The 23,510-nt window shown below is 43.2% G+C and overlaps 1 long non-coding RNA gene across 2 annotated transcripts; it reads right to left on the reverse strand.

Moving 5' to 3' along the window:
- Positions 1–9,023: 9,023 nt before the first annotated feature.
- On the reverse strand, positions 9,024–22,244 carry LOC143437067 (uncharacterized). 2 transcript variants are annotated; one of them, XR_013106753.1, is made up of 3 exons: positions 21,673–21,976; positions 16,593–21,169; positions 9,024–13,299 (listed from the first exon to the last, which is right to left on the reverse strand). It is a non-coding gene; the product is annotated as an uncharacterized LOC143437067 (long non-coding RNA). The 2 variants fall into 2 exon arrangements; XR_013106754.1 differs by lacking the exon at positions 9,024–13,299 and having other exon boundaries at positions 20,616–21,169; positions 21,673–22,244.
- Between the last annotated feature and the right edge of the window lie 1,266 nt (positions 22,245–23,510).

Consider the following 23,510-nt stretch of genomic DNA (forward strand, 5'->3'; position numbering starts at 1 on the left):
AAACCTTTGCACCTGGATGTATTTAGAGATGCCAGGCTTAGGACAGCCCTAGATATGTCTCCAGAGTTGGGTCACAAAGATGAAGTGATGGCTCATTAATTCCAGCCCTAAGTCACACTGCCAGGTTTCCTGTCATCCATAGCATGCCTGCTGTGTCTCATGTCATTAGCTTCAAGAACAAATGCTTTAATCAGAATCTTCCTTCCTAAAAAAGCAAGCCAGAAAAACCCAACCTAGACTAAGAACCCACTATATGCATGCACTGGGGGATCAAGGAAACATTATTTACCACTGAAAATATTTGCCTACATTTTAGAACCTCCCAAACCCTTGTTTAGAGGGGAGAGGAATAAAGAGGAAAGAAGAGATGACAGGCATGGAGGAGACAAAAAGAAATAAAAAAGAGATTAAGGGCAAAGGTTCCAATAAATGTATGATCTGGGACAAGAAACTATCCCTGTCAAAGCTTTAGTTTCCAATCTGTAGAATGGGAATAAAGTAACACCCATGCCATGCGCTAGGGCTTCTGTGACAGTTGGATATCCTAACAAGTGGGAACCCTTTGAGCACCATCCCCTGGCTCACAAGGAGAGTTTAGCAGGTCTGAACCAATGTTATCCTACATCTTCCTGTGTTGCCTCTCATGTTGTCTTTGAATCAAAAAGGACTGGAAACCTGAGCCTGGGAGTCGTGGGACTGCTTGCTGTTGCTTGGTTGCTCCCCTCCGTGTCTCTGTCCACAGATGGGGTGCTGACAGTCTCCATTTTATCACGTATATTCTGTGTAACAGTGAAGCTGGCTCCATGCATGAACCCTCATTCTCTGTGAAGGACAATAGAAGGGTTATAGTATTTGAAAATTACAAATTACATGTCTTAGGGTAGCCTGTATACTTGCTCGTATTTGAACCTCTGTCCATACAGTTTCTCCATCCTGAGATAAAGGTTTACTGTCATAAATGGTGTCTTAGTCAGGGTTTCTATTCCTGCACAAAACATCATGACCAAGAAGCAAGTTGGGGAGGAAAAGATTTATTCAACTTACACTTCCACATTGCTGCTCATCACCAAAGGAAGTCAGGAGTGGATGCAGGAGCTGATGCAGAAGTCATGGAAGGATGTTACTGGCTTGCTTCCCCTGGCTTGCTCAGCTTGCTTTCTTGTAGAACCCAGGACCACCAGCCCAGGGATGGCGCCACCCCACAATGGGCCCTCCCACCCTTGATCACTAATTGAGAAAATGCCTTACAGCTGGATCTCACGGAGGTATTTCAAGGGAGGCTCCTTTCTCTGTGATAACTTCAGCTTGTATCAAGTTGACAAAATCAGCCAGTACAGATGGTCAAGACCCTGAAGAAAAGTCAGTCCAACCCCTATAGCCCACATGATGCTACAAAGATTCCTTTCTGGAACATTCACTGCAGGGCTGGCACTCCTATGTGGGAAGGAGTTGCTGAGGAATCCCCAGAGCTCTTGCTTCATTGGGACACTTGACAAACTGGTCCCCCAGGATGGGAAGAAAGAATGACTGTGTTCCAGGCCTGGAGGACAGGCCCACTCTGGCACACACTCTGCCTGCTCCTTTCCAGCTGGCGGGTCTGCCTAATGAACTGTGCTGAAGCCACAATGAAAGGGGCTTTTTGATGGGCAGAGTTATTAGCACTTCATTTTAATTATGCCTCCTGGTGTTTTCCCCATTGCTTTCCTTTCACTTTACCTGACAGTGCTATTAGTGGCTTCCAAATACCAAATGGTAACAAGTAAATTGAACTACTGTAAATGGGGATGAATTATTAGGCTGGTTGGAAAACAAAGGACATTAATCTAGTTCTTGTGTCAAGTGAGCAGGCCCTGCCTCCTTGGGAGCCCAGGAAGAGCGGTCCTATCTGAGAGTCACGTGTGTAGGAATAGAGTCTAATTTTTCACATGGGGTGAAGACAGCCTACTCTAAAAGTACAGAGAACTCCTCCGTAGCTTCTCCATGCAGTTTCTACATGAGGTAGAAGAGAGGGGGCAGCACACCTACCCTATCCGGGGAACCCTGAGAACACAGAACTAGCAATACAGAAGAGCTGGCCGAGAGAGAAGGCAACCTGTTTATGGAGAAATTCCATCTGGTGCATCTCATGGCCAGTGTCCTGCCGGAGATCTATTCTCTGGGGAGAAGGTGGGTTCACAGGAGAGATTATTTAGGAAGTTCTGCTGGCATCAAGCTCTCCTGACACTTCTTTGAAAGATACTCTCCCCTTTTCTGTTTCCCCTCCAAAAATGGTTTCACAGACACACTAAGCTTCAGGGCTCTTAGTTTCTCCCAGCCCTTTAGAGACACGGTCTCTTGCTGCTGGCTTCCTCTGTAGCTGCTGAAGAGGTGATGTCAGTCCATGACTGTACCTAAGATCTGACTTTCTCCTCCAGCTACTTTTGAGATTTTTCTCTTTGCCTTTGGTGTTAAAATGCTAAAGATGTTTCACTACAATGTGGCAAAGTGTGGATTTCTTTTTATTATCCTGGTTGGAATTTGTTACAGTTGCAAATCCAGAAACTTCTCAGCATATATTCTTCTTCTAGGATATCTCTCCTATCTGTTTTCTCTGCTGTCTCTCTCTGGAACTGTGTTTAGACTTGTATCCTGGTTTCATCTGTGGAAATCCCGGGGAGGGGAGAAACAGAGAGAGAGAGAGAGAGAGAGAGAGAGAGAGAGAGAGAGAGAGAGAGTCTCTGTGTGTGTGTTTGTGTGTCTGTGTGTCTGTGTGTGTGTCTCTGTGTGTGTGTGTGTGTTTGTATGTGTGTAGCCTATTTCTTCAAAGACAGTTTGCATTGGCTCTGCTTTCCATGCAGGGCTGCTTTAACTAACTGCTCACTAATACTCCTTTTGTTTTGAACGTACATACAAGCAGTGTAAAATCAAATCCAAAACTTCCATGGGACTCAGGCCTTAGCCACAAACCTTCATCTACCTTGTTTGTGCAGTTTCCCCTAGTCCATTCCTTCGCTGAGGGTAGTGCCTGTAGAGACACCTATCGTTCCATCTCCTTACTCTGTGGGGACCTAGTGCCTGCACGCACCTGCCCCAACATGGCCATGAAAACTCAAGGCTCTAGAAAAGAGAGCAGCTGTAGGCTTCCATGGCTGTGTTATTTTCAAAGCCCTTCTGTACTGTCTCAGGTTTATGAGTTTTTAAGAACATTTTATTCCCTCTTTAAAGGTTATTTCTTGTTTGGTTTGGAAAGGAAAGAGATTGCTAGAAACAAGAAGTCCAAGTAAATTTCTTCTCCTAACCATTTTCTAGCTTCTGACCTTCCCTCTGCTTGGTATGCCTACACACAAGTCCTTAAAGAAGTTTCTCTTCTTGCCTGTGACCCACCTTCATAACAGTGAACCTAGCAGGAGATCGGAAGTTGAAAGAAAATACTGTGTTTGACTGTCTCCTATAGCTTAAGCTTCTGTTGTTATATATGCTTCATATGGGTGTTGTACATATGAAGGACATGTTTATAATGTGTGTAGATTATTAATAATTATACATACACATACATATATACATACATGCATTTATACATGGAGTTATTTAGTAATCAAAAGTTTCAGGACTCCACTGCTTTGCAAAGCCATTAGAAGCACACTGCTTATGCTCTTGTGATTTTTTTTCCAACAGTTAGAAGAGAATATTCAGAACAGTATCCATATTAAACTCTATTTCTTCCAATGAAAACCAAAGGTCTGGCAGGGTTATGGAAGCAGGTTCTGCACCCCAGGGTGGAGGTGGGCCGGTAATGCTCTTGGCAGGCCAGAGGTTGACAGGCTGGCTGACCCTCCATCGTACATTGTACATACCCTTTTCCTAAGACTCATTTCTGTTTCTCTGCTACGACTCTCACTTCCCCATCTCAGCATTTCTCTCCGCCATGTAATATACTTCTTCATGCTTTTCGGTTCACCCTATTGACACCACAATAGCATAGTTTCTCTGTTTAAAGAAAAACAATCTGACTGCTGTGAAAAACATCAGAACCTGCAAAAACAACTGACAGCACATTCCCCCCCCCCCCCCCCCCCCCCATAGGAGCTTCCCTCAGTTATCTGACCTCTGGGGATCTTGCCTGGGTTTCTAGTCAGCTCTGTCTATTGTCATTTTCCTCTCTGTGTCTGTCCAGATTATGTGTTTAAACTTCTGAGGACACATTTCATTCTGGTGCTGAACACAAAGACTAGAGATCAAGAGAACTGGCCCCCTGGGGCTGGAGAGATTCTCAGTGCTTAAGAGGACTTATTGTTCTTGCAGAAGACCTGGCTTCAGTTCTCAGAACCCACATGGAAGCATATATCCCCTTTAATTACAGTTTCAGGGAATCTGATGCCCTCTGGCCTCTGTGGATACTTGCATACATGCAGTGCATATAGACTCATGTAGGCACACATGCATGCACATGAATTTAAAAAATAAAAATAGAAGGAAAGCCAACTGACTTCATGAACACACAAAAAAATCTGTAAAATAGAATTCAGAGCTTTCTTCTCCATTTTGAAACAGACCACCAGCTTGGTTATTCTTTATTATAACAGGACCCTCACTTCCAATATTGAAATGTAGGACCTCAAATGGAAGTTAGAAATATGTTATAACAAGTCTATGGCTGTTTTCTATTTGAGATCGTAGAAGATAGTAAATAGAAGTCCCAGAATGAAGTGTGTCTGTGTACATTGGTACAATCCTGGTGTGTGTGTGTATGTGTGTGTGTGTGTGTGTGTGTATGTACATTGGTACAATCCTGGTCATAGCAAGATCAAACTTCACACAGTGACAAGCTTTTAAGTATGGAACTGTGAAGCTCTAGTTTACCAGTTCTGAGAACACATAAAACCCACAAACAAGACATTTTTCCTACAATGTTATATGCACTGCTGCTCCTATCACACAAGCATGAATTGTCCCCGTCATACCCGAGTCACTTCCAAAGACTTGCAAAATGGAAGCCAGATCATTTGTCTTCCAAATCTTTCAGAACCCTGAGCCCATTAGTGTAGACAGACACAGACTCTGATCACACTGTGCCAATGGGCACTATTACCTCCTGTTCAGTCAAGTGAGACATGCTGGGTCTCCAAATTGGCTGTGTTTTCTGAGGTAACAGCCCTCCCTGTCTATATTTCCTCCTTGAGGGAGACATTTTTTTAAAAGCCTATTTCACACAATCAATTTTAGTGGGCCCTTTAAATGGGAGGAGATCCGGAGGTAGCGCAGTTTGTTTTAACAGTAACTTTGGCATTAGTGGATCATGCCCCCATATGGCAGTCGTTACAGACAGAAAACTTGAAATGCTTATTGCTCTGACATAGGTAGTAAAGAGAATTGAGGATATTTTTATAGGACCTAAAGATTGTGCCAATAAAAGGAGAAAAAAAATCAATTTGTGCATGATAGGCAAGAAGAAGAAACCTGTGAGGAGCTAAAAGACCCTAGCTTGGCAGTATATAAGGTGGAGAAAATTTTGATCTAGAACACCCAGTTAACTATTTACTGAGCAGTTATTAGTTCCCAAATGTGGTGACTTCTGATGATATAGTGACTAACAGGGTATCATCCCTGCCTGTAGGAATATCATCCCAGACCTTGGGCTAGGAACAAGGCCATTGGGTGTAAGGGGAAGTACTAAGTAAGAACGGTGGTTTGGAGGACACGGGAAGGCCTCTCCCTCGACTGCCAGAAGGATATTTTCATTTCAGGATAGGACTGAAGGTGTGAAAGATTCAAAAAGAAAAAAAAAATAAGGTCTCTTTGAAAAACTTCCAGAAGCGCCTTGCATTTTCACTAACTCAAAGAAGGAACCATCAGGAGGGAACGCTGAAGAAACAAGCCAGGGCCGAGATCACAGATAGCCTTCCATGATTCCGGCCAACAGAAAACCAAGCAGGAGACGAAAGCAATCAATCATATTTCTGTTTTGATAGACAGTGTCCTGGTTTGTTTTTTCTCTCAATTTGTCCCAAGAAAGAGTCATTTGGGAAAAGGGAATCTTAATGGAGAAAAATCCCTTCATAAGACTGGTCTGTAGGCAAATGTTTGAGGGTATTATCTTGATTAATGATTGATGATGTGTGAGTGAGGGGGGGTACCGCCTTTAGGCAGGTGTGTCTGGATGGTGTAAGAAGGAAGGCTGAGCTAGCTATGAGAAGTGTGGACCGGAAACAAGTTGGGAGCCTGGTGACGTAATGATCAAAGGAATGATTGGAGTAGCCTGGACTCGATCAGCTGGCATGAGATGTAAACAGACAGAAGAGAGTGTAGGAGGTGGATATTAACAAGATGTGGAAATAAGTTGGAATAGGAAAAGAGGCAAGAGAGAAACTAGGAGGACCGCGGCTTCAGCCGTTGGAAGGAGATGGTATCGCTCACTGAGAAGTGAATCAAGAAGGAAGACCATCCAAAAGAGGCAAATAGTGAGTTAGATTTTAGACCTCTCCTTTTTTGTTTATGGCATATCGAATAGACTCCATGTGTCTGGAGCACAGGGTAGGGGACAGACCAAGAGACTGGGAGTCTTTGCTTTTTGCCCTATTCTTGTGAACACAGTGACGAGGTAGGGGTGAGTTTACTCTGTGTACAGGAACAAGAGCAGAATACTCCTAGGAAGCAAAGTAATACCTAAGAGGAAAAAATAAGAATGCCCAGGAGGCAATGTGAGGATCAGCAGAGGAGACCCAGGTGGGGAACATGTCAAGGGAAGGGAAAGAGGCTGTGGGAATGAGCGGATTGTCAAAATGTCGAAGCCTGCAAAGATAGCATGCATGAAGTACAAGAAACTCAAGGTTTTCTTCACTATATCCAACAACTCAAAAACCATGACTAGCCCAGAATGAGCAGCTCCAGTGATGTATTGGGGGGAAGACAAAGCTGCCTTCAGTCCCAGAGTTGATGGGGCGGGGCGGTGGGGGCGGGGCGGTGGGGGCGGGGCAGAAGGGGCGTGGTTAAAAAGCAACATTTGCGGTAGGAAAATCTCTCTCAAGGAGGGAGTGAGACAAGATGCTAAAAGGAAAAAGACTTGGGATAGAAGACAATTATTTAGGAGCCAAGAGCTAGAGGAAAGTAAAGCTGTTTCAAATGCTGATGGTAATGGAGAGAGGTAAGGAGTTATCCCTGAGATGGGAGGCAGAGGAGGTGATGATGAGGCAGTGGTGTGTGTGTTTTCAGTGAGATGCTTGCCTGAGTGGGGAACTATTTAGCAAGTACAAAACACCAAGGGCCTGCACCAGTAAATGCAGATGGACATTCAGTGCAACGGGACTGCTAATGTCTTTGATTCCTGAATCGATCCAAGCTCAGCTGTGTGGCTTCCCTGATTTTGGCTAGACTTACTTGTCTGAGACTGGTCTCCTTAAACAGCAGCCAGCAGAAATTTCAAGGAAAATGAGATTTCCTTGGGAATGGTAGAGTTTTGCCATGGCAATGTGTATATTATAGTCAACAGTGAGTATATTCAAGGAGGCTGAGGTGACGAGGATCTAAAGGTACCAGTGAGAATTATGTAAGCTATCAGAAAAATAATGCTTGGCTGCTAGGATCAGTAAGAAGGATGGCATTGGTGGAAGTCAGTTTAGCACAAGTCTTCACAGAAGCATTCCTGTGTAAGGTACAGCCTTTGTATGGGGTTGGGGTGCTAGCAGAGTGTTTCTTGCATAATCACTGTTATCAGGGTGTGTTCTTTGTAACCTCTGGGCATTATTCATTGGTTAGGGCTGATAAAAATGATTCCATTTCTATTCTGACAGTTTTGAGAGGCTCCCAACAGTAAGCTGAAGTGAGTATATCATATCTGTTCCACGGGACTTCAGCCTGAGACCAGTGGGCTTGCCTGGAATTGACCTTCTTCTGAGGGTTGCTGAGTTCCAGGAGAGCAGGCTCCGATGATCCAATGCTCAAGCCCATTACAGTCTCCTCTCTGGTTATGACTGCTGATCTCTCATAGGCTGAGGCATGTCACATGACTGAGCCCAGTGTCTGGTCACCCATGCTGCATTACTAATGTCAGAGAGCACAAGTTCAGGGCAAGAAAAAGGATTTAAAAAAAAAAAAAACTTTTTATTGACTCTTTGTGAATTTCACATCATGCACCACAATCTCACTCATCTCTCTGTCTTCGTATCCACCCTGCAGTGCTCAAACTGCACAGAGTCATGGCTTCTACCGCAGGTGGGCCACATGTCAGGCAGGCCTCTGGGCTTCTTCTGGTCACTGTTGAGGGCACTGGCTGCTTTTCCAGAGGACCAGGTTAGATTCCCAGCATCAACATGGAGGCTCTCAGTTATCTGTAACTCCAGTTTTATGAGATCCATTTTTCTTTCTGGCCTCCTTGGCCATTGCATGCATGGTACATACATACAAACAAGATCCATTTGCATAAAAATGAAGATAACCATCAGACTGAGCATGAGAACTCCAATGGAGGAGTTAGGGGAAGGACTGAAGGAGCTGAAGGAGTCTGCAACCCCACAGGAAGAACAACAATATCAACCAACTAGACCTCCCAGAGCTCCCAGGGACTAAACCACCAACCAAAGAGTACACATGGAGGGACCCATGGCTATAGCTACATATGTAGCAAAGAATGGCCTCATCTGGTACCAGTGGGAGGGGAGGCCCTTGGTTTTATGGAGGTTTGATGCCCCAGCATAGGGGAATGCTAGGGCAATGAGGTAGGAGTGGGGGATGGGTGAGTGAGCACCTTCATAGAAGCAGGGGGAAGAGGGATAGGATAGGGGTTTTGCTGAGGGGAAACCAGGAAGGGGGAATAACATTTGAAATGTAGGGCAGGAGAGATGACTCAGTGGTTAAAAGTGGTTAAAAGCACTGGCTGCTCTTCCAGAGGTCCTGAGTTCAATTCCCAGCAACCAAATGGTGGCTCACAACCATCTGTAATGGGATCTGATGACCTCTTCTGGTGTGTCTGAAGACAGCTACAGTGTACGCATATAAATAAGATAAATCTAAAAAAGCAACAACAAAAACACCATTTGAAATGTAAATAAATAAAATAACCAACAAAGGAAAAAAATCTAATATAGAGTATATATTATATAAATATAGTTAGGGTGGGGTCCATTTTGCAAGATCGGATCATCTAGAATCTGGTGTAAAAGTTTTGATTATTAAGAATGGATCATGGAAATGATGTGTGCCATTGCCTATGAATGGCAACCTCCTTAAGAACTGTCATTTGTGAAGCTGGGGTGTGGCTCAAGGCCCTTGGCTCGGATTCCAAGCACTGAAAAATAAAGTTGTCATATGAGAACATAAGGTGGTTTTATTATATGTATGTATGTATGAATGTATGTATGTATGTATGTATCTATATTTATTCTCAGACTTCTGCCCTTTTAGATAGTAACAAATAGTTGTTATTAGAATTCCATCAGCAGAAAACAAATAAGTATACATAATCTACTCGCTAAGCTCAGTGTGGGACCTGCCCATCGAATGAGACAGTACCTATGCTGTGGAAAGTTGCTTGAAAACAGATATTCATCTTGACTCCCTGTTGAACTGACACTGTGTCACCTGGAAAACTTCTGTAGCTTCACCCCAAGAAATTTAGAAACTGAGTTTTCTTTTATATATCTTTTGTTAATTTTTACACTATAGAATAATGGATTTTGTTGTGACATTTGTGTACGGGCACATCCTGGTGCCCAGCTCACCGTCATGCCCCAGTTGGTGCGTAGCTCATGGTCATGGCCCCATTACCATATCTTGACCTCTTTCCTCTCTTTTTCCCTGATTACTGTCCCATAAGTGGTGTCCTTTCTACTTCGTGTATATTTACTTAATTTAGATTCTACATCTGAAAGAAACTATGTGAGACATTTGTCTTCTCAGAGTCTGGATTATTTCACTCAACATATTAATGTCCAGCTCCATCCATTTTTCTAGAAAGTGAGTTTTCTTTCTTTCTTTTTCTTTCTTTCTTTTTTTTTTTTTTGTTTGTTTTGTTTTGTTTTTTGAGATAGGGTTTCTCTGTATAGCCTTGGCTGTCCTGGAACTCACTTGGTAGACCAGGCTGGCCTCGAACTCAGAGATCCGCCTGCCTCTGCCTCCCAAGTGCTGGGATTAAAGGCGTGTGCCACCACCGCCCGGCGAAAGTGAGTTTTCTAATGCAATGATCATTCACATGATACATTTTGAAAATATTTGCTAAAAATATAGAAAACATAGTCACTTCTCATTTACTCATTAAAAAGTTGGATTGTTGTCTGAGAATATAGGAAATACTAGCTGAGTGCCACAAAATCCTTTGATAAGTGGGATTCAAAAATGTAAAAAAAAATATGTTTTTAAAAAAGATCAAATAATGGATACCAGCATGGACAATGATGTATCTTGCATGTAATCTATGGAAACAAGCCCGATTTTGAAGAAAATAATCAAGTTTAAGAAAATACATAATCAGTTGCATTATTCTTCCTAGAAATATCAGTAATGTACAAACAATTTTAGTAAAAATTAAAATTTCATCAATAACAAAATAATTACTATAAAGCATTATGGTTCACCTTACCCATTTTAACTTATATTTTTGGGTATATTTTCACATATATAAAGCATAACAGTGGTGTATTTAAATATCTTATATAAATAAATACATATGAAAATTAAGGTGTTGTGAGTTTGTTTTTTGTTTTGTTGAGTCAGAGTTTTTCTGTGTAGGCCTGGCTTTCCTGGAACTCTTGGAGACCAGGCTGGCTTTGAACTCAGAGATCCAGCTGCCTCTGCCTCACAAGTGCTGGGATCAAAGGCATGATCCACCACACCTGGCTAAGAGTTATTTTTTTAATACATTGTACAATCCAGTAAGACCAGAGGCCTAATGTGAATTAACACATTTATAGACTATAAACTCTAAACGGTCATTCTCATTCATTCAGTGAATACTCATAATACACACATATAGTTTTAATGAGTACTGCTAACATGTATATTCTAAAATACATTTAGCCTAATGGTGATTGGATTTTGTTAACAATATACAAACACCAGAACTTATCCATGTCCTCAGAAAAGTTATCACTGGGCTAGATGAGGTATCTGCTTTGTGGTATGCCCACAAAGTCTGGGTGGTCCCTAGACAACATCCTTTCTTGAGCCTGGAAGGGTGAGATCCTGGAAGCCTCACCTCACTAAGGATTAGCAGTTGGTCCTCTGCTGGTGGCCCTTTGGAGATGGTGTGCTCAGAGCTGTGGTGAACAAAAGCTCAAACAGCCAGGCAGGTGCTTGGCAGAGTCACCGCCTTTCTGCGTTGAGGGGCTCTAACTCTTTCTCCTGGAAAAAGAGGTTTCTGGGGAAATTCTTATCACGAAAACGGTTTTTATAAATTGCCTCTTGTCAAATCATTGCTATTGGCTCTGATAAGCTAAGTCGTATTGTACATAATCAGTGCTTTAAAGAACTCCCCCTGGGAAAACAGAACGGAGGCGTTTGACTACTGCTTAAAGAGAAGTCGAAATTACTTTCTTTGTTAGAAAGGAGCAGGCACAGAACGGTGCTTTCTGCTTTCGGGATAATGGAATAGGAATTCCTTTCTCTCTCTGCAATTGTGTTGTAGGGAAGGGAAGTAGAAGGGCAGGCTCCGGTGGAGAGGATGTCTAGGCAGTAGGGAACTAAGTTATCAGGAGTCCCTAAGGGAGGAGGACAGGGCTCAAAGCCAAGAGCAGTTACTCCAGACTTTCATGAGTCTAGCCTGAAGGTCTGCCTCATCATGCCAGCCCTGAAGCCAGGGAACTCAAGTGGAATCCATAATCACAAATGAGGATTATTTATAAGTAATATTGATGAATAACAAATAAAAATGTTTTTGGCTCATCCTTCAAGTTGATACATTTGAGATATATTACTTACACAATTCATAATTAACTATAAAGTTGTTTGCATAGACTCTGGCAAATGACTTTCTGCACACACCCCCTCCCCAGTTCTGGGGTTCATCCCAGCGTCCCCTCATCCATGCTTTTCAAATACTGCCCCAGTGCAGCTAATCTCTAGCCCAAAAGACATAATTTGGATCTCAGGGAAGGCGCTTGTACCTAACACAGCACACACAATCAACTCAGCATCCCCTGGCACTAGGTGGTCATACTTAATAATTGCATTTAAAAAAGATCCTATGGGTTTTTTTTTTTTAAATGAATCCATTGATTTAGCTGTTTATTCACTTTTGTCCAATTTCATGAAGTTATGGGGATTTTAAAAACTCAAGATAATTTAGATCACTATTGAGCATGTACTTGGTAACGGGCACTGCCAGAGGAGGGGTAGAGGTGTGAATGAGTTCCCCAGGATTCTGGCTAATTTTTACTGTCAACTTGACCCAACCTTGAGTAGCCTGGGGTAAGCGCTCATGCTTCCTTACCTAGCCAAGGTCACTGGATATGACCGTGAGGAATTAAACTAGGCCAGTTGGGTGAGTCACAGCAAGACTTAAGCTGTGGCAACTTTATGAAAAGCAATCAGACTTTTTTATATCCTTATCAGAAACAAAATATAATGGCAATTGCCAAGATCAATACAGTTGTAGTTGCCAGGTTACAATGAGGTTTGCAAGCCATACAGGGTACACAAGATTAATGTCTAAGACCAACTATCCTGTCAAGGTTCCATGCTTCCTTGACTACTAAGGGAACATCAGAGAAACACAAAGTGGCCTGAATTCATCACTGCCTGAGGGAGTGCATTGGTCTCTCGGGAACTGGAAGACACATTTTGTTCCAGAAGCCACGGACTCTAACCTGACAAACCTATGATGCTTGTCTCTAAAGGCAGGTAGACTGCGTCAACTTTATGGTACTTTGCAATGTGGGAAGAAGGAACCTCAATTGAAGAATTACCTTGATCAGATTGGCCTTTAGCCGTGTCTGTAAATGATGGTCTTAACTGATGACTGATGTGGGGGCTATACCATTCCTAGGCAGGTAGCTCTGAGCTGTATAAGAAAGGTAGCTGAGCTTGAGAGTAAGCCAGTCAGTAACACCCTGCCTTGACTTCCTTCTTCGACGGACTGACCTGGAAGTGTGAGCTGAAACAAACCTGTCCTCCCCGAGTTGCTTTTGCTCGTTGAGTTTATCACAACAGCAGAACGCAGACTAGAACACCAATGGCTGTGCTTTCACAGTGCTCAGACTCTGGGTGAGAAGCCAGGTAATAAAAGACTCATACTGATATTCTAAGTGCCACATAAAAATGCAACAGGACAAGATGGCTGGAGTAACTGGAAGAAGCATTCAGGGATGTCTCTGTCAGAAGTTGGTGTTTGCACTAAAAAAGAAAATAGAATTCTGTTTCACACAGAACTGAGAAAAGAACAACCCATATAGAGGGTCTTAAACACCAAATACAAAATCCCTAAAGCGAGAGCAACCATTTATAGCAAGCTAAGGAGACATGGTGACAGATTAATTCAGAGGGAGAAGCGGGTGCTAGAATATGTGGGTTTTTTTTTTTTTACTTTATTTTTAATATGAGAAATTGTTTTTAATAAATGAATAAATGCAGTGCAATAGAAAACTGTGAATAATAAAAAAAACAAACAAACCAAGAAGCCCAGTATTTTACAGTTCTCTCCCAGCACTGAGGGCTCTTTTCTCATCTCTGTTATCTATGCTAACCTTAGAACTTGACCTCAGAATGTGGCAAGAATGATGCTTTAATTCCAACGCCTCACCCTCAAGGGTTACTGAATGTTCCACCTTTACCTTACTGGGGCACTTCTACAGACTGTAGGAAATCTCAGAGTGGATCGCTAAATGGAAATTCATCAATGGTCTGGCCAAGTACTGAACCCTTGAATGTGTAAACTGGGGGATTGGAACCAGTTAGGCTGCATGGCGTTCCTCAGGTCTGTGGGTGGCTACATGTATGAACACAAGCAAAACCAGTGGAAGAACTGCCAGCCACCACCTGTAGCAGTGACCTACAGAATTATAATAGTTTTAAGACATTAAATTTTGGGGTGCTTTGTTGCATAGCAGTAGGTTCCTGAAATAGAAACCACAGGAGAATTTAATCCTAGAAGTGATATGATATAATTTACATTTTAAAAGATCACTCTGGCAGGCTGTACTCAGTGCAGCATTGAAAATGCACAGTGGCAAGAAATATCAGGATTTAACCAAAAACACTTTTCTGAAGAGCTATGTGGTACCGGGGCTAGATAGAATGTTCTTATTAGCAGAGAGCTTTACCATAGGAGAACATGCAACCCACAGTAAGTGGTATCTCAATAGCAAAGATGAACTGATAGAATTGGACTCTTCTGAGTACACACAGGTTTCCTAAGGTCTGGGGGAAAAATGCCTTGCTTCACTCACCCAAATTCTTACTTGCAGACCAAAGGCATTTCTGCTGCAGCCAATGTTCTAAAAGACCACAGTGCAAGAATGAAGAAGGATGGGCCATTGGATTCTGACTCCAGCCATTCAGAGCAATAGTTACCCATCCTACCTGTCTGCCATAGACATGTAACGTTTGATTCAGAATTGCTCGGACTAACTGAAGAGAGAAATACAGAGCTTGGAATTTGGAAAACAATGTCGTTACATTGTCACTCTTCCTGCAACAGAATTCTGCATTCTGTGAAATGCCTGTCAAAATCCCACAAAACTTTTTTATTTGTTTAGAATTTGATGTGTTTCCAAAACGCACATGGAAATGCATTCAGGATAGAACAGTAATCTCCAAAAACAAAGTTGGAGAATTTTATATTTTTATATTTCAGGATATAGTTTAACAGTAATCCAATTATGTGGGGTTTGGATAAGGCTAAGTAAATATATCCTTGGAACACAAAAAAGAGGCAGGAAATTGCATACACAGGCAATTGTCTTTAACAGAGATGTCAAAACTAATCAATCCGGGGGTGGGGGAGGAATGTCTTTAGCAAGCAATGCTCTAACAACTGAACTTTAATAAAGGATAATGCATTTTGGCCTCTACTTCACATTATGTACCAAAAATACATTCCAAATGAGTCATAAACTTAAGCAGAAAACCTCAGGCCACAAAGCTTCCAGGAGACAATGTTCTTGACCTAAGAAAAGTATATATTTAGGCACAAAAGCTAATAACCATAAAAATTGACATACACAAATTTATTTATATAAGATACCATATATATGTCATATATATATATATATATATATATATATATATATATATATATATTCAAGGCACATATTGGGATAAAAGGATAAAAAGGCCAAGATTACTTAATAAAAACATAAAGAATGCCTACAACTAACTCAACAATTTAAAACAGACACAATTTTTCTTAAAATGAGTGGTGGTGGCTGCAAATAGATATTTCACAAAGGAAAACATCCCAAAACAACATGAGAACTAGTCACCTTCCTTAGCTATCAGGATAACAATGACAACCCCAATAAGACTTCACTCCCCACTAACCAGATTGGTTAAAATCAGGAAGTCTGCACAGATGATGGAACAACCCTTAAATGTTTGGTGTGGGTTTGACGTGTTTGAACCACTTCAGACATTTACCAGACAGCTTCCAAGTAAGGCTGTCCTGTGGGGGAAGCCCTCTGCAACATTTTTCTTCTAGGTATTTACCGAAGAGAAATTAAAATCCACGGAAAGACACAAAAATTTTCATAGCAGCTCATAGTAATTAAAAGTGGTAAAACTCTTGAGTGTTCATTGGTAGCAGAACGAATAGACAAAACACAGCAAAATGTTCTTAGAAGAATATAATCTCCAATACAAGTGTGCTAACAGCCAATCCACCAACGGTGTGAGTAAGCTACCTCTTCAGCACTGTGTCTGTCTACATGCCCCAGTTAAATGTTTTTCTTTATAAGAGTTGCTGTGGTCATGGTGTCTCTTTACAGCAACCAAAACCCTAAGACACCCTCTAGCAGCCTGCTACGCTGCTCTGCTTTACAACTCCTTAGACACTTTGCCTGTTTATACTATGACTTCCTTTGTACTCTGTGTTTGACCTCGTCTCGTCATAATGCCTAGTTCCTAGTGGCACTATTAGGAGGTGTGGCCTTTTTGGAGTTTGTGTGGCCTTGTTGGAGGAAGTGTGTCACTCAGGGGTAGGCTTTGAGGTCTCAGATCCTCAAGCCAGGTGCAGTGTGGCACTCTCCTCCCGCTGCCTGGGGGTTCAGATGTAGACCTCTCAGCTACCTTTCCAGCACCATGTCTGCCCACGTGCCACCATGCTTCTCACCATGGCAACAATGAACTAAACCTCTGAACTGTGAGCCAGCTTCAGGGAAATGTTTTCCTTTATAAGAATTGCCACCCCTGTGCCATCTAATCACAGTAATAAAACCCAAACTAAGATACCCAGTACCCCACCCCCCTTGACTCTGGGAACTGGAACCACAGCACACAGGTCAGAGGAAATTGGATCACTGACAGGGAGAAGCAAGGGCCCAGTGGCAGGAAGGAGCATGCCAGAGAGGAAGGGGTTGCAGAGCTGGGTCTTAAAGGAGCTGAGGAGTGTCTGTGGAACACCTCCACAAACTAAATAGGAGGCAGGTGCTGATGAATGAAGACCTGGAGGTGGGCAAAGAAAAGAAACTAACCTTGTGGTGGCAAGACCCTAAGGAAGCATCACAGCCTTCCAAAGGCTCCATCCCATGCTAGGAAAAGCTGCCCGCCTCCCTGTCTGCATTGATCAGATGAGAACCTGGCTAGGCCGTCAGGGCTTCTGGGGAGGCCAGGATCTGAGGGAATTGAATTGAGAGTTTTAGGTTTCAGAAAGTGGTATTTTTAGAAACACTTATCCACCTATAAAACTTACACAGATCTGACTCAGGCCCAGGTCATTCAGAATAGAGAGGTGGAGTCTCTGGGCTCACCACTTTTGGGGATCAAGCCCTGCTTTTGCCCCTTGATGCTTAGAACTGCCTTATCTCTTTAGTTAGTTGATCCTTAATTACCAGTGTCAAACTGTCTAAGGCATAAATTTTCTCTCTGGTTGATAATTTGTCTGTTGAAGTCTAGGTTCTAAACCATGTTGCGCTGGATATTAAAGAATCTGGAAACCCAGCTGCACGGTGAAGCCTAACTTCTCTCATGTTTATTTGAAGGTAGTCATGAGATGCCAACGACCTTCCTGAAGAACATCTCTGAGAATGAGGGCAAAGCCTCCAACTAACTTTTCCCATCTGCCCTGATAAACTTCCACCTTCCCATCACACAGGACAGTGGCCAGTGAAGACAGGACTTGCCCTCTGGTTGCAACAGCCTATTCATGTCCCTTCTGGAGCAGAATGAGAAAAACTTCATACCCTAGATCTTTGTTCCTTCAAAAAATCCCTCCTAAGACAGATTGAATTTTATTGTAAGCTGCATCTACAACCCCCAGAAAGGACAGCTACTGAACGGCAAGTCTTAGCATCACACTGTAGCTGGTTGCCCAGACCAGAAGCATCAGTCTCCTATCACTTGGACTATACAGTTTGTGCCTGGGCAGGAATATACCCATCACTTTTTGCCTCTACCCCTGTCCCCACCCAGCTCCTCTCTCAGCTGTATCTGCAGGTGATACAGTGACCTTCTCTTTTCTATGTGGAAGCTTCTTTTTTATATATATATGGATACTATGAGGTGCAGCCCTCCCTCAGGCCTAGCCCTAAAACCTCTAGGTTTGATACCTCCTCTTTCTCCTCTCTCTAAATATGTCTGTCCTGCCTCCACCTGGTTCCCATTGAGTGGGTTCCAGTCTCCTCTTGGCTTCTGGTTTATATTTAGGTTTTGCTACAAATGAGCAGACTTTCCAAGCAGCAGGTCTCCTCCTCTGGGGTGGGTCTACTTTGTCTTCCTGATAGTCCCTCTAGGAGGGAAAGCTGATTTGTGTGGGGGAAGGGTTGTCTCTATTACTGAGAAACAAGAGAATGAGGGTAAAGTGTGTGGGAAGCGATTAATAAAGCCAAAGGCATCAAGATTAAATACAGAAGTGTGAGGAGAGACACATAGGGGACTCCTAAGCAGCCACTGCACCAGCTGGGGACCAAGTGTTCAAATAGAGGAGCCTAATGGAGACACTCTCATTCAAACCAACACACTGCCCATGTCAAACTTTTTTTAAATCCCTATACCTTTTACTTCTTGAGAAGCTGGATTGCAATGTAATATAGACCAACCATCCATACTTAATGGAATACCCACTATGTATCTAATGCAAGCCTTGGCCTGAAGAGCAGATTTTCAGTAGAAGAAACACGCCACATAAAAAATAACGACACAGGAGAAAAGAGAGTTTGTGTGAACTGCTCTGGGAGCCCAGCACCAACCCAAGGAGGCAAACAGGAAGCCTGCCGTTAACACTGGGTCTATGAGGTTTGTATCAAGTTAAGAAAAGGGGGTGGGGTGGGTGAATAACGGGTGTGAGGGAAGCGTGGAGGCTTCGGTGAGAAGTGTGTATGGCTGGAGTCCATCACAACTGGTGGAAACTGGAAAGTGAAGGGAGCCCATAGGCGTCCAAGTAGGAAAGGCCATGGGTACTGCTTTGAAATGGCTAGACTGTCTTCATGGCATGGTATGCTCACGGTGAGCGGGGTGACCATGAATGAGGTGAGTCCTAGACACATCAGTAACAATAAGGCTTGGAGAACTCGAGAGGTTGCAGGCAGGCAACAGTGTGTACCTATCACTTCATGGAGGCATATTCTCATTCTAAACAAAGACAGGAGAGAGCCCACCCTTAAAACTCCATTATGGGGAGGGCTGGAGAGATGGATCTGGGCTTAAGAGCACTGGATGCTCTTCCAGAGAACATGGATTTGATTCCTACCACCAATTGCACCTGTCTCTAATTCCTACTGCAGGTTCTCATATGTGCTCTTCTGCATGCATGTAGTACAGGTAAGCAAAGCACCCATATACGTAATAAATAAATAAATCTTTGGATTCTGCTGGGGATCTAGAATCAACAGGATTTGTTGCTCAAATGGATATGTGAGTTGTCAGGGGAGAAGGGTGAGCGCAAGGCTGTAACCTTTAGCGCCTAGACACTTTGTCCCATGAATTATATAAAGCAGATGTTAGAGAATTGTAAGTTCACCTCCATCCACAAGAAGCTGTTGATCCTGAGATTCACAAGAGAAAAACCAATTCCACAATTTTGGGCCAAATTTGAAGCAAGCTTTAATTAAATACTAACCAGGGTGGATTTAAGTTAGGACCACTCCCGGGAATTCCCAGCAAGTGGCCTCAAGACACATGTCGTAGAGGCTTTTAAGGACAAAACCATAAGGCCACCATATTTTCTCATCTGACTTTGCTATTTTCTAAGAACTACAACTCCCAGCATCCCAGGAAGTTACCTGGTCTGTGGGCAGGTGGGGAGTACAGGTTAACTTTGACTTCGGGTCTTACAAAGGCAGCTCAGTTCCTGAGTTACAGTGCATTCCAAGTTTGGTGGTTAGTTACAAGTTCCCTTCTCACTTCTGTCCCATTTCCCTCCAGCTTCTAGCCACAAACAACCTGAAGACTAGGTGAATGTGAATGATCGTTCTATCTAAAACTTTCAGTCTCCTAGTATCTGGGGAGACAGGTATAGTAAAGTCTTACAAGCTTTCCGAAGCATCATGGTCCCCAAAACGAAGCCTCAACAGGGTTCATGAATGTGTACTGATCAGTAATGACAGTGTCTTGTCACTTAGTCGACATCCCCAACCCCACTAATGCCAAGCAAGCTGTGAATGCTGGCTCCTGGGGTCAAAGAAAGAGTGAATGTAATCCTATAAATGATTTAATATAATACTTCTGAAATATTAATGGGTCATGTTTCTCCCATCTCCTGTCACAAAAGGGACTCTACCCCATCCTGTACTTGGGCAGCAAAGCAGTCAACATGGCAAGTAGAATACTAGGAACCAAGAAAGGAGGAGAAGAAATGGGCAGATGACAACAAAGGTAGTCAAGGACTATTGCAGACTTTCAAGTTTTAAAAAATTAGGCTTTAGGAAATAAGACAGGGACCATGTCTTGGATGAAAACTGTATTAATAAATAGGTTCCCTGAGCTCAGAGGTGGCATCCAAGAAACCATGGGAGTAAAGCATGGGTATCTTTTTATCATTCTATGAGGGGGAGAAACTCAATTTGAGATCTTGTCAAAGAATTTTTCTACTTCAGTTCCTGCACCCAGCAAATGTGGCCTCTCCTCCCGTTACTCTAATCTGAGGTCCTATAGCAGTCTCTCCTCTGGCTTCTGCCAGCCAGACAAGATGGATGATTGAAACAGGAATCCCTGAATAAGGAGGAGGCAGAACCCCTTGCCTCAGACCTCTGTCCTTTTCTCCCTTTCTTTCTTCATAACCAGTTACCCTGTGCTGCCCACCGGCTTCCCATCACTGCTAACCCAGAGAGGTATTTCTGCTTGTACTTTCAGGTGTTCTTACAGGTAGCCTGGCCAAAACTGACCCAGGCCTCTTCCTGTAAGTAGCCTACTGAACCAACTATGCTGGGTTGGACTAAGGATTTCCTTGTCCCCGAAGGGAGTTATGGAATATTCTAATGAAGACCCCCAAACTCGGGAGACCCTTACTCAAGTCTCAGGAAGTCGTGACCACCCACAAACTCTAAGACACTGTACCTGGATGGAATCAGCAGAAGTTTATTAGGGAAGAAAGCTGGCAGCCAGCGGTCAAACTGCACATTCGCGCAGGAGTAGAGTTTGACAAAGTCAGTCAGTCTGAGGAGGGTTTTAAAGGCGTAAACCACAAACCAGGGGAGTGGGAAGGGGAGAGGGGTTGTCAAGGATACATAACATTAAAATAGTGGAACATTTCAGAGGAACCCACCCCAAATGATTTAGAGTCATGTGAAAATCACTCTGCACACTCATTCTTCTCAAAAATGTAGTTTTACCATGTCACTGTGCCCTACCCTGTCATTACCAACTATTTCAGGTTAACTATTTCTCACTTGCTCCGGCAATAGCCCCACCTAGATGACTTGTATCTTTCTCTGTGGTCAGGAATGTGTCTTCTTGTTTTGGGCTTTCCCCACCCTGAGGCTTGAGGAATGTTAATCCAGCAAGTGTCCTCTGATTCAGGGATAATGTCCTCCACCTGGAATGTGTCCCTAGCAGTGAAGTCCTGAAATCTTACATTCAGTTCCGCCTTCTGGAACTTGCATTCTTTTGCTCAGGTCTGGGGAAAAAAAAAAAAAAAGCCTGTATATATTTCATAAAGTGGTCTTTATAATTTTTCACTCTACACTAAGAGCTGTTAAGTTTTCAAATGCTGGGAAGTTGATTTCCTAAAACTCTTAAACACCACCACCCCAAACCCAGACTTCCTGACTATTCTCCAATTAGAAACTCCTCACTCTTGACTTATGAGAAGGTAGAATTAGCAGGTGAGGTGTGCTGGCGCCAACATGTCTCTGGCAGGTGGAATGTTGATGGAGATCTGTCCTTTCCTTTCTTTACTTGAAGCAAGTAGTTACTCAGGTGGGCTAGCAGGACAATTCTTTACGAGATTAAGTCATTAACCAGTACAAGCTTTGGAGCTGGATTCCCATGCTAGCTCCACTCTTTGTTAACTCACTAATGTACATCCCAGCCTCCCTCCCCAGTACCATAGAGAACAGTTAACTCTGTATTCAAGATTGTGGTGAAGATCAAATGAGACCGTGCCCCTGGTGTGCTCACCTTTATAGCTGACGTCTTCCCCATTTTTAAGAAGTTGGCGGTAAAGCACGATTCAACCCACACATAATTCCGCCCTCTCCTTCAAAGCTATGTAGTTTCTTTGCATTGCTCTGTTTTCCCCACACGACCTGTAGAACACTGTACTTGTCTTCATAGTGGTCCAGTTTCCCATTTTGCAAAACTGAGGAACATACTAAGATAATGTTCCAAGAGGAACATGCAGTGAACAAACAGAGTGGGGGTGATCCCTTACCAGGTAGCTTTGCCCAAATGGAAACTAACCAGACTCTGGAAAATGTCAACAACCACAGTTGATGTCCAAGGTCCAGTAATCACATGGTTGTCAAGTAAATGTCCCTGTGTTTGATTAGTTCCATGGCTTTAACACCAGAGATTAATTAAAATCATAGCTCTACTAATTAGGCATCGGAAAAGGTCAACATTTTTGAGGTTCAGTCTCTTACATTTAAACTTAGATAACAGAACATATAAAGATTAAAGATAATATTCTCATCTCATAGAAGCTCTTCAGAAACTTAGGCTATTGCTACTTCTGAATACTCCAGGCTCCTCCAGCCTTGTTGGAAGTGACACTAGTGGCCAGCAACACAATTGCAGACTTGTAAATAAGCTTGCTTCCCTAATCACTGAGCCAGCAAGTTCAAGCAGCTAAGAGAAAGCCAGCAGACAGCTGTGTCTCTCAGCCCTGGCTGCACATTAGAATCACAGAGGGAGCCCTTCAACCTCCAGTGCCCTCCCCAGACCCCGGACCAATTAGGCCAGGCTCTGGAGGAGGGGCTCTGGGTCCAGCATCAGAATCTGTAATGTTTCCCCGGTGATGCCAATATGCCCTCGAGGTGGGGAAACTCTGGGCTGCTTCTCCAACATTAATGTGCATATTTAACACCTAGGAGACTTATTAAAATGCAAAGCTTGATTGAGAAGGCCTGGGTTGGGGCCCAGATTCTGAATTTCTAATGAGCTTCTAGGTGATGTAAGGGCCAAAGAAGTCTTACTCTTGTTATGGAGATAAAACAACCATGAGCCTGGTACTTGGGGAATGAACAGAAAAATTATAAAATGAAGCCTTGAGTTCCAAAAGCAAAGTGGCCTGGGGACCATTTAAAAAAGAGGCAAGTAGCCCTCTAGGAACATCTAGAAATATCTCTACACTGCAACAATGCCAGGGTTAATGGTCAAAGTTATGACCCCAAGTCTCTGAGATAATTATATTTTCACAGTGTAGTCTTTCTTCGTCAGTTTGGTTTACTGCAAATGGAGTAGCTTGTTAACACTAATCATATTTATGGTGGTTCTGAAGGGTGAAGGCTGAGATAAGAGAGGGGTAGTCAGGCTGACAGGGACCTTCTAGTTCTCAGGCTGATGACACTCCCAGTGGAACAGAAGGAGAATATTTTCCAAGCTTCCCTTCATAAGGGCACACATACCATGTAAGAAGTGGCTCTGTAAGGCTCGGGAAACCCCCAAAGGAGACCCCACTCAAGTCACAGGATGGCGCGCACCCAAAGGACACACGAAAGACCAACTTGCTGCAAGAACACGAGGTAGTTTAATGGCGGAATGTTCCTGGCCGACATGTGTCTCAATGTAGGAGACAGGGGCATCGACCTCGTGGCTCCGGGGTTTAGGGTTAATATAAGCTCGGGGTGGGGAAAAGGAGAAACTTTCGCGCGGGTGCACACGATTGGTTGTTTTCCAATTTTTTAACATCTGGCCAAACCGGTCCATGGGGGCAGGGAGCAGTTCCTGCAGGCAGATGTTTATCTCTTATCTTCATTCCTGGGATGACTCAGTAGCCCATTGTCCTGTAACTCTGC

Source organism: Arvicanthis niloticus, chromosome 23 (genome assembly GCF_011762505.2).
Source record: "Arvicanthis niloticus isolate mArvNil1 chromosome 23, mArvNil1.pat.X, whole genome shotgun sequence".
NCBI classification, from domain to species: Eukaryota; Metazoa; Chordata; class Mammalia; order Rodentia; family Muridae; genus Arvicanthis; species Arvicanthis niloticus.